The sequence below is a fragment of the Cyanistes caeruleus genome, chromosome 18 (genome assembly GCF_971803275.1).
Source record: "Cyanistes caeruleus chromosome 18, bCyaCae1.hap1.1, whole genome shotgun sequence".
Lineage (NCBI taxonomy): Eukaryota > Metazoa > Chordata > Aves > Passeriformes > Paridae > Cyanistes > Cyanistes caeruleus.
Genome location: NC_141718.1, coordinates 12,496,668 through 12,502,864, shown reverse-complemented (window position 1 = coordinate 12,502,864; position 6,197 = coordinate 12,496,668).

The following is a 6,197-nucleotide window of genomic DNA, read 5'->3' as shown; positions in this document are numbered from 1 at the left end:
GAAACAGACTGTATTTGGCTGCTATTCATTGGGTCCCTTTTGTGCTCACCCTCAGACACCTCTGCTCCCCAAAAACACCCTCGGGGCTGCTCCAAAACCCCTCAAGGCATTGCTGTGGGTCACGGTCCCCTGTCACCTTGTTACTTCCTCCCTTCCCACCTGTTATGGGATGGTTGATTGGAAATACATTTTTCCGGGGGGGTGGCATGTTTAAATTGATGCTCACCAGCCGCTCAGAAGTGCTGGGATGACGATGTGGGGACCATCGTGGTGCAGGGATTGTCCTGGCATGGGCACCACCACGGTGAGGGGAGCATCCCTGTGTGTGGAGCATCGTGGTGTGGGGACCCCCACTCTGGCAACCCTGGAAGTTCCTGGGGAAGCAGAGAAAGGCTGGGAAGAGGCTGAGGGAGCCGAGTGAGCATGTGAGAGGTGCAGGGCACAGGCAGATAAAATCCCAGCCGCTTCCCAGGCTGTGCTGGGAGAGGCTCAGCAGAGCTTTGCCGGGGCCAAGACCACCTAAGGCTGCATCAGTGCCCCGGTCCTCGGCGAGAGCCTCGCATGGGGCTGTATCGGTTAACAAGAGCCTGATTATACAGGAGACGTTAGAGCAGGATGATGAAATTTTCCTCCTCCTCCTCCGGAGCCCTTGGGCCACTGGCCAAACCTCCCAGGCATGAGACAGCAAGCGGATGAGCTAAGATCCTGTGTGATCATCTCTCGTGTCTCAGAGGAGCCCCGACCTAAAGATCATCGCAGAAATTCAGAAGTTGCCCCCTAAGCCACTCTTCCTCTGCCCTGCAGGGTCGTGCTGCCCAGTTGTGTCCCCTGGCTGCTATGGGAGGTTTCATGGCATGGGTTTGACCCCAGACTGGCACTGCCTTGTGCCAGTGGCAGCCTCGTGCTGCACCAGTGGTGACAGCAGGGCCAGCGGTGCCCCTTTGCAGCCTGGCCTTGCTGTCCCTTCATGGAAGGGGCAAATGCCTAAACAGAACAGGCTCCTCCATCCCACAGCCGAGGCACCCAGGGACACCCCTGCATGCCATGGTGTGTCCTGATGCATGATGTGAATCCAGCCTGCCCCCAGGGCAGGGACCCTGGGTGTTCTCTGTGTCCCCACCCTGGAGGATGCCCATTTTGGGGTTGCCACCATTTTGTGGGGCCTGTTTCCTTCTTGCACTGTGGGATACAATGCACATACTCAAAGCAATACAACCCTCCAAAAAACACAGGAGTGGGGCAGGACATCATTGCTTTAGGATATGCCCCAGGGCCAGGTCCTGCAGCACTTGTCACCACGGCACCCTGACCCCGCAGCTGGGGACACACAGGTGTCCCCATGGCTTTTGTTACCATGGCATTATACGGCCAATACTTCCTATGCTGGGAGACCCAGGGCTGGACATCCAAACTTAGCCTTTCCTTGTGTCAATACCCACAGTCCATCCCCACCAGGGATGTGACAGGTGCCATGAGGTGCCACCAAGCCTCCCCGGGCAGCTGGAGGGGTGTCAGGGCCCGGGGGCCGGGTCGGGCTCGGCGGGGCTGGGGATGATGTCCTGAGCGGGAGCGAGGAGCTGTGCACATCTGGATTTCTCACGCTTGCGTTCAACATCCCTCCTCAACCAGATGGCAAAAATAAATAAATAGAATAAATCACTGCCTCCTGACATAAATCGGGAACTCACGCCCCGGCTCTGCGTTTCATGAGTCTCCCTGGAAGACAGTCAAACACAGGCGAGGACAATGGGTTCACTTCTCCCCTGTGTCGGGTCATTCCCAGTTAAGGCTCATTAGCAGCAGGCGGGGGATTAACTCTTCTTTCCCTGGAAACGCGTGGACAAGCAAATTCTCCAGATCCCTTCCTCTGCTCTCCCCTGAGGTTTTGGAGCCGGGGCCGGCGGCCCCCTGCTCGTGCCATCGCCCCAGCGATGCTCTGCTCATCCCACACTCGGGAGAGATGGAAAGGGCTTTCGATTACCTCAGCCAGCGGCTGATCCCACCCAGCCGGCGCCCCGGGGAAGCGGGCCAGCCCCGCGAACCGGACCGGGAGCACCGCGAAGGAACCGGCTCTGCGGCTTCCCCAGCGGCACCGGCAGGACCCTGTCAGTGACTCCCCTTCGGCCCCAGGACCAGAGAAGCTATGCTGGCCGGGACGAGAGGCGGGCGGGGCTCCGGGGAGCCATCCGCTGCGATGGGAGCGATGCCCGCGCCCCGATAACGGAGCGGCCTGACCGCGGGCCCCGAGCGGCGGGTCAGCGCTGCCTTCGGGGAGCGGGATACGTGAGGAGCTGCTCCTGCCCGCGGTGAAGTCAGTGCCGCTGCCTGGGTGTGACTGACTGACCTCAGTCCTTGGCCCCGCGGCGCGGATCATGTGCTGCCTGACGCTGAGCGAGCCCGGCCGGCCGGGCCCTGCGCTGCCCCGGGGCCACCGGCCAGACGGGACTTGCCGTCCGCGGGGGCAGGTGCGGGGCTGGGGCAGCGCCGGCTGCGCGTCCCCTCCGCGGGGTGACCCGCGCTGCATCCCCGGGACGGAGCCGGCGGGAGCATCCCAAGCGGGGCCGACCTCACCGGCAGAGCCCCGGTCGGGTCGCTCCCTGAGAGATCCCTCGTGCAGCGTCCCGCCTTCCCCCGTGTGCACCCAGGCTGGGGCCGGACCCCTCGGTGCCCACGGCAGAGCCCCTTCCCCATCCAGGGATGTCCCCGAGGCTCGGCACCGGCCAGACGCGTTTGGCTGGTGACGATCTCCCCAGCAGGTCCCCAAGCCGGGTCCCCGAGGACGGGAACATCGCATCCCGAGGGCCGGCTGGAGGCTCCATCCCGGGCTGGCCGCCCGCCCGAGCACGGAGAGCAGAGCCGAGCCCATCTGAAACGCATTCGGGCACGGTTGCTGCAATAGCAGATGCTCCTGCGGGTCGCCGGCCACATCACAGCCCGGCGGAGCGGGAACCGCACGTTCACATGGGAAGAAACAGCCCTTGTCCCAAACGGCCCAAACTCCTAATTGGGGACCAACCGTGACAAATAAACAAGACAATGGGCTGGAGGCGAGACGAACACAACCTCTGTCGCAGGACCCGGCTCCGAGAGCCGCCCCCGTGCCCCGCAGGGGACCTGGCACCGACCCGCAAGAGGCAGGGGGAGGGCAGGGGGCAGGATCCGGACCCCCCGGCAGAGCCACTCTCTGTGTGACACCGCTGGAGCTCGGGGCTGGCTCGGGAGCGGGATGACACATCCCCAGTGGTCCCCCGAGACCCTTGTCGGCAGCTTTGCTCAGCAAGTGTTCAGTCTCATGGTGAGTGAGCTTGGAGCGGGGTCAACTCCAGTCCTGTGGAAGTGCTGGAGAGGCCTCTCCTTGCTGCACCCCAGCTTGGGGCTGGCTGGGGAGCCCCCGCACGGGGCTCAGGGACCCTTCTCCCCCGAGGAGGGGACGCTTTGGGCTGCCTCGGAGCGCCGGGCCGGGCCAGCCCCGGGGATCTGACAGCGGGCTTATCTCGGCACCGCTATCGCCCTCCAACACAGACCGGGGCACTTCCGCAGCCCGGGCTGCTCTTGGCACTGGTGGAGGAGCCTCGATAAAGTGCTCAGTGCCCTGGGAGCCTGCGGCATGCAGAGCACCATCAGTGCCCAAAAGGGAGTGAACATCCCGGCTCTTCCAGCCCTGCTCTGCTCGGGTCTCACGGGATGTGGAATCTGCTTTGAAGACTGAGTCCAAAGCCCAAAATTCAGCAAGACTTGTGAGGCTGAAGCTGTTTGAGACACATCCGCTTAACAAAGCATTTCAGATGCCCCGAACCCACATAATTCCTGGCCCTGAGGGGAAAATCAGGGCTCAAGGAAAAGATCTCACCTAAGGAAAGGGAGAGCACTTTGGGGTGAGGCAAGGGTGAAGAGATGGGAAGAAAAGTGTTTGGAAACAAGTCCCAAGCAGGCTCCCAGAAGAGCAAACACTGGGAGAGACCCGCCAGGATGGCAGGGATGGTGGGGAAGGACCAGCCCTGGCACCAAGCAGGAGCTGTGGCGGGTCCCCAGGGTCCCTGGAGCCGGGGCTGCTGAGAGGGCACACACCTCTTCCAGTGTGTCCCCTGTGCCACTCCTGCTGCTCTGTGGGGCACAGTGGCTTGTGCCACCTTTGGCTGCACATCAGTGCAGCTCTGGAGGAAGATGAGCCCCTGCTGCCCCTTTTCCCACTAACACTAACTCAGGGAGTTAGCAAAAGGAGTGGAGATTCCTGGAGAAACAGAGAAAAAGAAAGCAGAGGTTACTCTCAGTATTAAGGGGAGATGGACAAAAGCCCTGACTGAGACTGATGGGTCTGTCCCTGCTCTTTGCTGTCCCCACACTCTCCAACCCCAGGGAACAGCAGCACTTCCAGCCCAGTGGCACCACAGGGAAGAGGGGAACACTCCCATTTAAAACTGGGGATGTCCCACCCTTCATTTCACTGCTCAGGGCTTCACCCAACACCAGCAGGACTCCTCTGCTGAGGACTCCCAGCCCATGCCTGCAGCAAGGCAGGGATTGAGCCCCAAAGGGCACCTTGAGGTGCCAGTGAACTTGGCTGCACCTCCCTCACCTGGCTGAGCTCACCCCGAGGATGCCAAGCTTCCCTCCTGGCTTTCACTGCATCTGGGGCAGGTTTTAGGGCCAGAACAGTTGACAATTTAATTTATTACAGCAGAATGAAGTGCTACCCGGCCTGGGTCACGCTCCCCTCTTGTTTCCTAAGAAAACAAGGTGTGCGTGCAATCCCGCTGGGCGAGCGTGTGCGCGCCTGTGGCTGCCAACCAAATTTGACTAAGGGCCCGAGGCTCCAGAGATAGGAAGTTCCTACACGTCTTGTGAAGACAGGAGTGGGAGAGGAGCAAGCTGCAAACGAGGCCCCACGGCAGCAGCATGAGCCCAGCCCTTAAAAGCCACCAGAGATTCTCCTTCTCTGCAGCCAGGCACTGTGAGGCACAAACCTGCTCCTAGAAAGATTTCTCCTTGGTTTTATTTCCCACATGGGCTCTGCTGTTGGGGCAGAAAGGACAGTGATGGGTGGGCGAAGTCTGTCTCTTCCTGGCAGCCCTGGTGAGATGCCTGCCAGGCTCTGGGATGGGGTTTTCCATGCGGAAGCTGTTGTCACCCCACCTTGGTGTTGCCAAATTGCGCTGGCAAATGCCCCACCTTGGTGCTGCTGCGTGTCAGCCTGCTGTGGGACAGCCCTGGCTCTCTGAGGTGCTCATTACCCCGGCCTCACAGGTCACCCTGACACCTTTGGTCCCATCACTGGTCACCATTATCCTGACACCACTGGCCCCCATCACCCTGATACACTGGTCCAAATCATCCCAGCAGCCTCCAGCACCAGTCCCCATCACCTCAGTGCCACGGGCCCCATCACCCCAGTGCCACCACTCTCCAGGACACCAGCAGCTGCAGCCCCTCAGGATTTACCAGTCCCTAGGGACAAAGTGAAAGGCTCTCCTTTCCTAACCCTGCTGTAATTAAGATTAAAGTTTCCTTTGCCCACTGCAGCACTCCTGGGCAGAGGGGCCCAGCCCGGCTCCCGGTGCCGGCAGGGAGAGCTCGGCAGCCCCGACCCCAGGCGCATCCACATCCTCGCACGCTCGCCTTGCAGCCAAGCCTGGGAGGAAACAAGCCCCAGCTGTGCCTCTTCACAGCTACTGTGACCGGGCTCTTCCCCCAGAAGGTCTCGGCCGAGCAGCGGGAGGGAGCTGCCCTGCCCTGCCCTGCCCTGCCGTGCCGGAGCCGGGGCAGGACAAGCCGCACTTCATGGATTGGAGGTGCAGGGTGCAACCTCGCTCCCCGCGCCTCAGCCCCGTCCTGCCACACCACGAGCTGTGAAAAGCCGGGATGAGACAGGTCCCATCCCGCGTTGCCGGGGCTGGTTCCGCACAGGGCTGTGTTTACATGTCCCCGTGCCGGCCCACATCTGTGTTTATGTGTGTGTTTCCGTACGGGTGCGTGTGGCTCCGTGTGTGTGGCGGGGTTTCTGGGTGTGTACGGGTGTCTCTTCGCGTCGGGCTCTCAGTTAACCTCTTAGAAAATGAAAACAAGGCTGGAAGCCTGGCAGCTGTTCCCGAGCCCCGCTCCAGCGCAGCTTCCAGACAGACGGTAACCGCAGGTCTGATGACCGAGCACACACACGCTTCCCTTCGGGCCTTCTTAATTGCGCTGTCAGATATTCTGAA